At 38.0% G+C, this 11,723-nt stretch overlaps 1 protein-coding gene across 9 annotated transcripts in view; it reads right to left on the reverse strand.

Annotated features, from left to right (window-relative positions):
- LOC114358171 (protein lin-10) overlaps positions 1–10,305 on the reverse strand; it is an 89,229-nt gene extending 78,924 nt beyond the window's left edge. For 5 of the 9 annotated variants that reach the window (XM_028312054.1, XM_028312060.1, XM_028312058.1 and 2 more), the window contains exon 1: positions 10,086–10,305. The gene's annotated coding sequence lies outside the window, so the exon portion shown is untranslated. The remainder of the gene's footprint in view (positions 1–10,085) is intronic. The other 4 variants (XM_028312062.1, XM_028312059.1, XM_028312055.1 and 1 more) reach the window with 2 other exon arrangements.
- Between the last annotated feature and the right edge of the window lie 1,418 nt (positions 10,306–11,723).

The following is an 11,723-nucleotide window of genomic DNA, read 5'->3' on the forward strand; positions in this document are numbered from 1 at the left end:
AGAGTCGTTCAGGTGAGTGCCAGGAAGAGGTGCAGCAACCGCAGTTAAGGAACGGCTGGGACGAACAAGGATAGGCGCATCAAGCTCGTAAGCCTTGATAGGGTTACACTGGTTGAGGTGGCCCTTTGCAAGACTTGGAAGCCTGTGGGTAACAAACCATTGGACGTGGAGAGGGTCATTAATTATACGTATATTTTCTACTTTGCCGAACTTTAGTGCGAGAACGGTTTGTCCAAAACATATGAATTTGGTCTTATTCAATGCAGGATTAAGTGCCCTTCAACCGTCATGAAGACTACTTTTTGATAGGGTAAGTCCTTTACGCGGTATAACCGGAAAACCGAAAAAATGCCTCTTTCGGGACCATGCCCACCACTTAAGCACAACTCCGTCGAAGTCGAAAACTTAGGAGAGTCTTAATGGGCAACCAATGAAGCCATTAAAACAATCAAATCTTTTGTAGGAATTATTTCCGATTTAAAAGCTAATTCTACTGGACTATTATGCTTTGCATGCGTTAGAAGAGGTTGAATTTTATTAATAGACTAAAATTGAATAAAAATATCCTTAGTCATATATTAGTTCACAGCCTATAAACATATTCCCCCTTATTAATAAAAAGTTACACCTAAGATGACTCTGGATTAAAATGACATTTCCATACTAAATGACAACTTAAGCCAGAATTCAACTAGGGTGTGAATTTTATTAATAAGGCCCATTAGGTATATGTCGGCACTTATTAAGTAGATACTAGGGATGTTATGGATATTCGTAACCGTAACCGAAACTTTCGGATATCCGAAATAAAAAAATATCCGTAACCGTAACCGAAACCGGTATAATATTATTTGTATATCCGTAACCGTATCTATAACCGAAACTACATATTCATAACATCCCTAAGATACCAAATGAGCATTGGATTCTTAGTCATAATGAGCTAGCTATTACCTACAACCTACTCTACCATAATAAAACAAACTACAAAGGGCTGCCAGCGTGTGCTGCCAGTCAATATTGATACCTACATCAATATAATGATGGGAATAATGGCATCGTGTGGTGGAACTGTTAGAGCCAAAGCACACGATGCGTCACGGCGGCGGTGCGGTGTCGCTGCGTCGTCTTGCAGAGCAACAAAGAACTGAGCGAGCGTCACGTCAAATAGAACCATTTTTTTGCAACTATTCAGACAGTTCAGAGGCACTTAGTGGCACGCTGAAAATTTGCGCTCTGAGATATTTTCAGATTTTACGCGAGTGAAATCGTGGATGTTTATGGGAAATAGTGCTTCAGAAACGTGGTGACTGGTTCAGTGATTGATTTATTGAACAAAATAGTGCAATAATCCTGACAACTGACACACAAATAACATCAAGTGTCATCCAAAATCGGTTTCGTTTGACAGCTCGTGCTTGTTGCTCTATTCCAAAGGAATATTAACTTTATGGGTCTTACATAGAAATATCTGTGGCGGGCACACGAGCGGTGCGGCGCCGCGTTGAGCGATACCGTGAAATCTTTGCGGTGCGGCACCGCAACGCCCGCAACGCATCGTGTGCTTTGGCTCTTATGGAGAGTTGATATTACTCGATAGATTGTTGTACTATTAGTTTAGTCGTAGTGTCGAGTGCTTGTTCATCTCGGAACAATAAAGTCAAAGTCAAAGTCAAAGTCAAAATTTCTTTATTTGTTTGGACTAATAAATAGTTCTTACAAATCGTCATTTTGCTCTTAAGGAGCCTCTACATGTCTCATAATCTTTTTACCCTACCAGCGCTTCGAGACCAACATTTGGCAAGTGCTGAGAAGAAGCGCCGCAACAAACTCAGTCACCACTGTCTGCCGGTTAATATAAATAAATAGAAATAGTAGTAGTAGGTACATTCGATTCAGGAGCAGTTCACTGAATTTACCATGCATTCTTGTATGGTGTATCTTATAAGAATGGGTATACAAGATTGCGTGGTATATTAAACAAGGTAGTGACGTGCTAATATCTAGACTTACATATTAAGATACTAGTAGAAATGACTCGCATACATAAATTTGAATAGCTTGGATTGACCAGTCCCCGAAAGCAGCGCCTGTTCACAGACATGACGAGTGAACCAGCCATCGCTTCACTCGACCATATTAGAGGGAATGTAACGACCCGCCTCACTACGCCACCACCCCAGAGACATTTTAGTGAGAATGACAATTCCAAGTTATCTCTTTAAAATAAAAAACTAATAATAAAGCTAAGTAACAGTCCAGATAAGGCATAAAGGTAAGGAAAGCCTATCAATTGGTCTGACTTTCTAATGTAGGTGTGAGGTAAAGGAGATTATATCGTAAAGTAGTGTGCTGGGTTTATTTATCTCTTTGGATGAATTAAACGGATGGCTTCTAATTTGTACCTGATGTACCTTCAAAGGAAGACATAACTTACACTTTACTAGTCACCGATAATATTATGTAGACAAATTATACATTAATAACAGTGGAGAGTCAATCATTTAAATTATAATGAATTCCAGTGCTTATTTTAATAACATTGGGGGAGGCCTATGTGTGTGGTCTTCCTATGGCTGAGAAATGATAATGATTATGATGATGATGATTTTGATCGCATGTTATGTCCGAAATATGTAAAGGCGCATTAACGTTAGTTGCCATATGAATGAATAGATGGCTTTCTATTTATGTGCAGTCCGATCAATGAAGCCCAATATAACTGCGGTGCTAAGCCGCCGCTGACTGACCCTTGATAACCCCTTTACAATATTCATTGGACTTACAGCACTAGGTACTCATATTAAATGTTGTTAGTCCCTAAGGTTAGTCCTTCCATAAATTCATTTAATTTAATTTGTACACCGCAAAGGTACATGTTGATACCGTTTATAAATGTTGACTTAACACCTTACGTACACACCTATTTGAACAAATAAATATCTTTATCTGTATAAAATAGAACATGGATTGGATTACCAATAATGAACTCGTGGTCTCATGACACCGCGGTAACAATTGATTTATATTGTGTCTCGATTCGCTGGTACTTGTAGGTAGGGTCACAAACACAACAGTGATTTAGGTTACAACGCGTTAGGTGTCAGATATTCTGTCGGGGCTTGAGGTGTTCTTCGAAGAACGGAATCATCTTTCATCTCGGTTCCCTTTGACTCAAGCCTACGATTCCTATTCGATCATGAGAATTCCTACACATAAGGACTTCTAAGTATACATATCTAGCAACGTAAAATAACTTCAAATCATGATACAAAATGATTCCGTAAATAAGTAACTAAAATATACATTTACAACCTTTGTTGTACAACTGGTTTATCTAGTCATCTTGCTGGATAGCAACCAACTAAATTGTAGATATGTCTTCAACTCAGTCAACAATCATATACAGATGAATATCACAGATTTTTATAAGAGTTCATGAAGTCTTTGTTTACACAACTTTGATATGTGTCTCTTTCTAGCTCAGAACAATCAAATAGGGAGCTTAGCTGAGATGGCTCATTTTCAACAGTTTAGCAAAGCCTCTACCAGAACAGCGAGATTTTTACACTATCTCTACCAGATAATATAATCTATCTCACGAACCTCTGAGAGATTCCAATCCTCTAACCCAGTGGTTCTTAACAGGTGGTCCGCGGTGGTCCCTGGAGGCATTCCAGGTGGTCCGCGGTGGTCCCTGGAGGCATTCCAGGTGGTCCGCGAAGACATTGTAATAAACAAGTGATGTGACATGATGAGTCGAGCCAACGCAACGCCGTCGAGTAAAAAAAATGAGTCGTCCCTGAAGAAATTTGGTAAAATGGTCCCTCGTGACTTAAAGGTTAAGAACCACTGCTCTAACCGCTGAAACCTGAAGAGATGTCATCTTCAAAAACATTTCGCGCCAGTGGAGAGCGTGTGAATAGGCGAGCATGAATATGGATGACCCTTTCACGCGGGAGCATGTTTTAAAAACATTTTTTCAGCAAACTACTGCGAAATTACTATCCACTGGAATAATGCATACGTAATTAACGAAAGCAATATTATGGTAGTGTTTGTTTTAGTAAAAATCATAAAGCTCATTTCATTTTGGGTTAAAAGTATGAACATTTGTAGGTAGCTTTATTTAGGTACCACAAAATTACTTATATTCCTTCAATTTCAAGCTAAAGACGTACAAGGCATAAAACTATCTGTGACAATGCAATAGATATAACTGCATTTTGTTTGTATAATAAATATTTAAGTGGTAGAGTCATGTCACAGATCAGTTATCTTATTCATAGAGTTTATGCTTAACTTTAAAGATAAATTATATTGAACTTCTACAAACCAAACCAAATCTAATCATCCCTTACCAGTATTATTTACGAGCAACCCCCAAGCGAATCAAACGCTGCCAGAGAGAAATCCTGAAATGATTTCAATCCGCGTTGTGTGATGAAAAATTTGTAAATTAAAGATAACAAAATCCAATATGGCGCCCCCGCTTGCACGAACGCAATATTGGCGATGTTTTATCACGGCTAAATAAACGAATGATCGTGCGCCTTCGTACCTGCAGACGTGTGTGTACAGTCAGGAACAAAATACATAATTTAAAGCACGCCCCGAGAATGGGGGAACATTTTTCAGCTTGCCAAATGTCGCTACGGCTTGGTTACCTTTTGTAGATCTAAGCTAGGATGACAAATCATTCTAAATAGTTTTCTATTAATGCGATCATATTTCTTAAAACAAAGAAATACAACTCTTTACTCTCTTCTTAAGCTTTCATAAAAATATGAGAGTCGACAACCTTGACAAATAAATGGATAAACACTCTCAAAAAAATTCATAAATCTCATTTATTTCTGTAAATAGGCTTTAAAAACGCACTTTTACTTTTAGATATTAAATATTTGTGTTATTATTATACTACCAAATAGCAAAACTTACCTGGTAATTGAGCACAATGTTAGTTTTGATAACCTAATATCTAATATAGGTATTATGAATTCTAGTTGAAATTAATTTAGAGCATGTAGGTAATATCGGTACACTGTACCTAGTTTTAGCTTCATCGATACAGAAACGACGGTATCGACGTAAATTCAAAAGCAAATCTGGATGTGATTGTACCAACATAATTGATTTAGGAAATCCCTTTGTGCTGAGCTCACAGTTCACACACACATTCGCACACCTGGCTTTGTATTTGGTAAAACATTGGCTAGAAGCTGGAAGCAACAACGGGGACCGGGGTAGACAGAAAGGTACATATAAAACGTCTATTAAAAACGTAGATGGTATTGTCGTTTAATTTTTCATTTGTATTTTAAAAAGATATGAATATCGTCGTTTTGAAACCTATGCCTATAACTATGCTTTTGGTTGGAAGATCTCATCACTAATATTTATCGTGTCCTGTTTATCTATGTATTTACTTACCGAAGAACTATGTAAAGGTATTGCTAAATAAATTGTGCTTAATGTACGTACTCGTATCTACGCTAGTACATATTCGGTTTTCCTATTTTCTAGGATTAAGGTATGAAACAAGCGATGTTTCAACTTGTTACAACAAATTAATATAGATACAAAGCGTGGTATGTTAGTTATAACAGTCACAGTCAATTAATGAAGTTCTGATTCAATTCGTTGAGGGTTCCAATCCAAGACAGTTTAGCCATCTCCCGGGACTTACCTCTATTGCTTGAATTTCATTAAGGCCCTTTGGATCCAGGAGATATCAAATAAGTTATGGACATAATATTATAGCATGTCGATCTAGGTGTGGTTTCATCATCATCATTTTCAGCCATAGGACGTCCATTGCTGAACATAGGCCTCCCCCAATGATTGAATGATGGTGTAGTTTACTTCTTTAAATTCTGATGAAGTGGTTAACTATGCGTTTGGGGTGGAGTTGTGGTAAATGGTTCAACCCACGCTTTCAAAAAAACACTTTTAAACGGATCTATTAAAAATCCTGCATAATCAAGGTATTAAAACAAAATGTACATCTACTAAAGAAAATCGAACACTACCACAGAATACCAAACCATAAAATCGATTCTAATTATATCTCCACAAATTAGTCAAAACTAGCCAGTTCGAAAATTACCATCAGCCTTTACGCGTCTCATCAATTCCGCCACAGCAAACATTCACGTATGATCTACCAAAACAGATTAGGGGTATTTTCGTTTCGCTTATTCGAACTAATTACCAGAATTCCGCTCGACATGGCTCGTATGAGTCATCCCTTCGCGTAATTTTGTTTCGAGTGTTCCCGAAAGGGGTCGCTCTACGTTACCCTTGATATGATATTAAAATTTAGATTTATGGAAATGCCCATTGATGTCTCTGTACAATTAAATGGGTTTATATCTGAAGTGGAGCAAATTAATTAATGAAAGGATTGTCGAAAGCTCAGTTTCATTTTGTATTCTCTTTGCTTAAGTGAGCGGAGTTAGATATAACTTTGTGTCAACAAAATTTGTGTCTTTATTTACAGAGACATTAATACAAAATTAACGCAGCGTGGGACGTCCACCTACAAGGTGGACTGACGACATCGTAAAGGTAACAGGAAAGCGCTGGACGCAGGCCGCTACCAATCAATCAACATGGAAAGCATTGGGGGAGGCCTATGTTCAGCAGTGGACGTCCTATGGCTGAAATGATGATGATGATGTTAATGATTCAAAATGAGGAAAAGATATGATATTCTGTCTCTATATTTATGATTGCTCTAGTTAATGAGGGTTTAATGACATCAATTAATTATGCAAAGTGGGTAGCTACCGCGCTAGTGCCCAAGCGAAACGGGATTTGCAGCCGAAACCAAAACATATTTATACTATAGTTAATTATGATTTATGTTGAAATCTTCTAGTTGAAATTGACCGATACCGAATCTTGGGTGGATTATTATTAGCGCCTTAACAATATGTAATGTCATCAATTAATTATGCAAAGTGGGTAGCTACCGCGCTAGTGCCCAAGCGAAACGGGATTTGCAGCCGAAACCAAAACATATTTATACTATACTTAATTATGATTTATGTTGAAATCTTCTAGTTGAAATTGACCGAAACCGAATCTTGGGTGGATTATTATTAGCCACAGTTCCAACTACCCATTTCCGTTTTTTCTCTCGATCTCATCAAAAATGTTCATTCTTTGCGATAGAACGAGACGACATTATCGGAAATGGGTAGCTGGAACCTGTGGCCGATAGTATACCTATTGACTACGATACTGAAGGAACTCTCTCATATTAAATCCATCACGCCGTTTATACCACACAAAGTTTTTCTTTATTAAATTATTTAAACAACCACAAACATGAAATTACCCAAATAAAAACTAGGCAGGCACTCACTTACCTAATACCTCATAATAAACAAAATGACTAGGCTTTCTGTTTACACTGCGAACATTATCAACTTTTACGAGGTTGCGAAGTTTGCCTTCCAGGTAATCTCGTAATGACTCGCGGCGGATGTGAAGTCTCACAAATAACTCTAACGAGTCTCAATCACTCAAATCACATTTAGGACTTTTTTAAACTGGAAAATAAACTTTTTCTGATAATCAAATGCTTTCCATGTTGCCCGGTACCCATCAAATGGTTATTTAATGCTAAAAATAAATTTTAAACAAGCTTGTAATATAGGACGTGATTATAACTAAATTCTTCTATCACACCCGATTAAGTCGCAAAGGCGAACTTAACGCCTTATGGCCGGCATTCTCCTTCTTAACCTTTAGGCCACCAAACAGAAAATTATGGTAGGCGGTGTATGAAGATTGACGTTGTAGAGAGAAATATGTATATTAAAAACTTGACGAATTATTCGTCCAAGATTTAAAATCATAATTTCAGCACTCTTTCTTTTGTCTACCTAAGCCCGGCTAAACCATACATGCGAAAACCGCCTATGTACCACACAGTCGCAACTCGCAACCTAATACAATAGCTTGCAGCGCTTTGCCAAGCTAAAAATAACGGGGTTTCGTCGTCGCCGGGGGTGCACTGCGAACGTGTGTCGAGTTATTGTTTCCTTTGCATTGGAAGCTGGACGATTTTTAAATGTCATACGTATGTACGAGTAGGTATAAGAGAAATGTACGAAATTGTAGATCCGCCATTGTGGAATAATTCCTTTGGTGTTGCCCAAATGAAGGTTTTTTTCCGAACGGAGCTAGAACAGTTTAATATCGAATTACCCTTGTTTTCAAATGTTTTAAAATAAAAATATTACTGTAAGACCGCCTGAATTGTGCCGTATCTTTTCAATGTTTTATTTATTTATTTGAAAACTCAACAGCAAAATAACGGGCGTTTCGTCGTCGCCGGGGGTGCACTGCGAACGTTTGTGTCGAGTTATTGTTTCCTTTGCACTGAGAGCTGGACGATTTTTAAATGTCATACGTATGTACGAGTATACGAGGAACGTACGAAATTGTAGATACGCCATTAAATATCATATATACGAGAAACGTGAAAGCGTATACGAAATTGTAGATTGTAGCGTATACGGGATTGTGGAATAATTCATGTCTATATATGGTATTGCCAAAATGAAGGGTTTTTTCCGAATGGAGCTCTAACGGTTGAATATTAAATTACCATTGTTTTATGGTTTCGAATATTTTTAAAATAAAAATATTACTGTATGACCGCCTGAATTGTGCCGTATCTTTTCAATGTTTTATTTATTTATTTGGAAACTCAACAGCAAAATAACGGGCGTTTCGTCGTCGCCGGGGGTGCACTGTGTTTGTGTCGAGTTATTTTTTCCTTTGCACTGGAAACTGGACGATTTTTAAATGTCATATGCAGAGGTATATGAGAAACGGGAAAGCGTATACGAAATTGTAGATTCTAGCGTATACGAGATTGTGGAATAATTCATGTCTATGGTGCTGCCCAAATATAGGGTTTTTCCGAATGGAGTAGAGCTCGAACGGTTGAATATTAAATTACTATTGTTTTCTGCTAAATCATGCCTAAATTGTGTAAATTTCTTTATTTTTACTGTCGTATCTTTTGTAAATTTCTTTTATTTCTCTTTTCTTGTCTTGTGTGGTGTACAATAGTGTGTTTTATCTTTTTGTGTATTCTGGGATTATAATATACCATTTAATTCGGACAAAGAAAAATAAAAATGAAATATTTTTACTCTCTAATTAAAATCATTAACAATTAGACTTATTACTTATTCATTTTAAGAAAAAACTATCGTCAAAAGAATCAGTGAAAATGTTCGCACAAATACCGACCAAAACACAAATATTCGATATCGAACGACAACGTTACCTAACTTTGTTCGTTATGAGATAGCAGATGTTTCGGGGTTGACTTGAAAAACCCTCTTCGGGCTCAGCTGTGTAAAGGGTGCGTTACAAAACTGACGTGTGAAACAAAAGCATTCCAAACCAGGGTTAGGTAGTTTCCGACGTCTGCCTCCACTCCTATTAATGGTTTCACGTATAATTATAATTGTATAGAAACTTGATATTAGGTCCAATTAAGGAAACAATGGTATAGCTGTTACTCAACTGCTTTTGTTGTGCCGGTAAAATATTTTATAGTGAGTTACAAGGTCTTTCAAAGAAGTAAGTTTTAGTGACAAGTACGGCATACGAGCTACAATCATTAAATGTGTCTCAGAGTTGACATTTACCGACGTCCTCGACTCGACCTCGCCTCGAGTGAGGGACATAATAATATGATACGAGTGAAAAGACACATATTATTACTCATCATCATACTACAACGGGAATCTCGTCTCAAGTTCGTTAACACAATGGAAACAAACGAGAGAAAATAAACACAAATCGTCACGCTCCACACACAAACCACGGCGTGATCCATCATTGTTCACATGGAACATAAAAATAAATTACACACTTAGTCGAAATTGACGGGATTGGGATACGGCGGAATGTGGAAGTATAAGGCGCACAATATAAATTACCCGGGGGATTGGAAGTAAAAAATCGCCGTCTTTAATGACTCGGAAAAACCCGCCGGCCGAAGTCACGTACGGCTCATTAAAAATAGGTTATATAACGCAAAAAATACTTACAGAAAGCAGTTGAAGGTTCTTGTTTATCACGGTTAACGAAATCGCGTTAGTATCCATGCGAGGGTTGAGCAACTTTCATCACGGCACAGTGCGTCGATCACAATTTGAATACACAATCACGTGAGCACTCGATGTGAATTTGATCGTAGTTGTCGATATTGAGGTGTAACGTCACTGCGGTTTGCTACGCGCTACGGTGCTACGAGAGCTGAGCGACGCGACGCGACGTCTCGTAGGCGTAGCGCGGACTGCGACGGCTGCCCCGGCCCACGCATGCGCGCCGCCCTGCGTACGGATGGATTCGCATAATGGTCGTGTCAAACCTTCCCCTAACCCCGATCGGTTATATCATTTGGTAACGAAAAGATCGACAAATTGCGATTAGAATAGCCCCCTGCACCGGGCACTGAACTCGAACAATGAGATCATTTGGTAATTAAATATAAAATCGGCGGCTTAATAGACTTGCGGCGAAATCATTGTGCACATTCGTATTCAACAGTTGAATGACGATGAGGATCGACGCACGTATTTATTGTACCGCTACATTTGCGATGGAATGGTTTATTGATTATTGTTAAACGTTAATTGCTTTACTTCGTTTAATGTTTAATGCAGATGTTTTATGTCAGGCTTTTGATTTATAATATCGAAAACTGTACATTGTAGGACTGCTATGGCTCTATTTTTTTATGACTATGGATATAATCGTATCAGATTCGATAGCAAAGACGTTAGCTAACACTATTTCCCCTGAGATTAGAGGGCCCCGTCCCGAAAATCCCCTTGCACATCTGACCCCACTTTCTAGAGTTGCAGTGGAGCAACAAACCGAATCTATTCGCACCTTTTCTATCCTTAGGGGAGCGGGTATCGCATCCAATCCTCTATACAAGTATTGACGAAGATTTATACTATAATGTAGTGAATAAGTCATCCCCTATTATAAATAAGTGATTATGCCCATGAAACCACAATGTGGGATGAGTACAAATAGCTAAAACAAATATTTATTCAAGCAAAGAAATAATGAGACAAGTAAAGCGCTTAGCGACCAATAATTTAATTATAGAGTTTGAACCTTATGAAATTGTTTATTAAGAAACTTAGGGTGGGTTGCACCATCTTACTTTAACTTTGAAAAACGTCAAAAATGTGTCAAACTCCATACAAAAAACACCGATTATCGTTAAAGTTACGATCAAAGTTAGGTGGTGCAACTCAGCCTTAATGAGAGTAGGTAATTTTAAGCACACGCCTCGAACAATGTTCAAATTACATTTCCCTGAATCGTCAACATCCAAAAATCAATGTAAGTATAGTCACACATCCCCAATTTTCAGGTAAATTAAATTCCGAAAGGCCCGCAAGCCCTTCATCATTCTGTAGACAATGAGCACCACTAATAGGGCCTTGCTTTAGTGTAAAAGCCCTCCATTACTGGGCACGGTTTTTAATTTCCAAATGTTCTTTTGTTTGGCATCTACTATCTCACTATAATAATGAAGCTCGGTGCAGCTCCTACAGTGTTCCGTTGTCAATAGTTCGAGGAGATGAGTAGACTAATGGTGTCTGAAATAATGTTCAAAAGATCTTCGTTCGTTTCAGCCGAAAGACGTCCACTGCTGGACAATGGCC

The sequence above is a fragment of the Ostrinia furnacalis genome, unplaced genomic scaffold (genome assembly GCF_004193835.3).
Source record: "Ostrinia furnacalis isolate ACB-3 unplaced genomic scaffold, ASM419383v2 OfSCF3746, whole genome shotgun sequence".
NCBI lineage: Eukaryota > Metazoa > Arthropoda > Insecta > Lepidoptera > Crambidae > Ostrinia > Ostrinia furnacalis.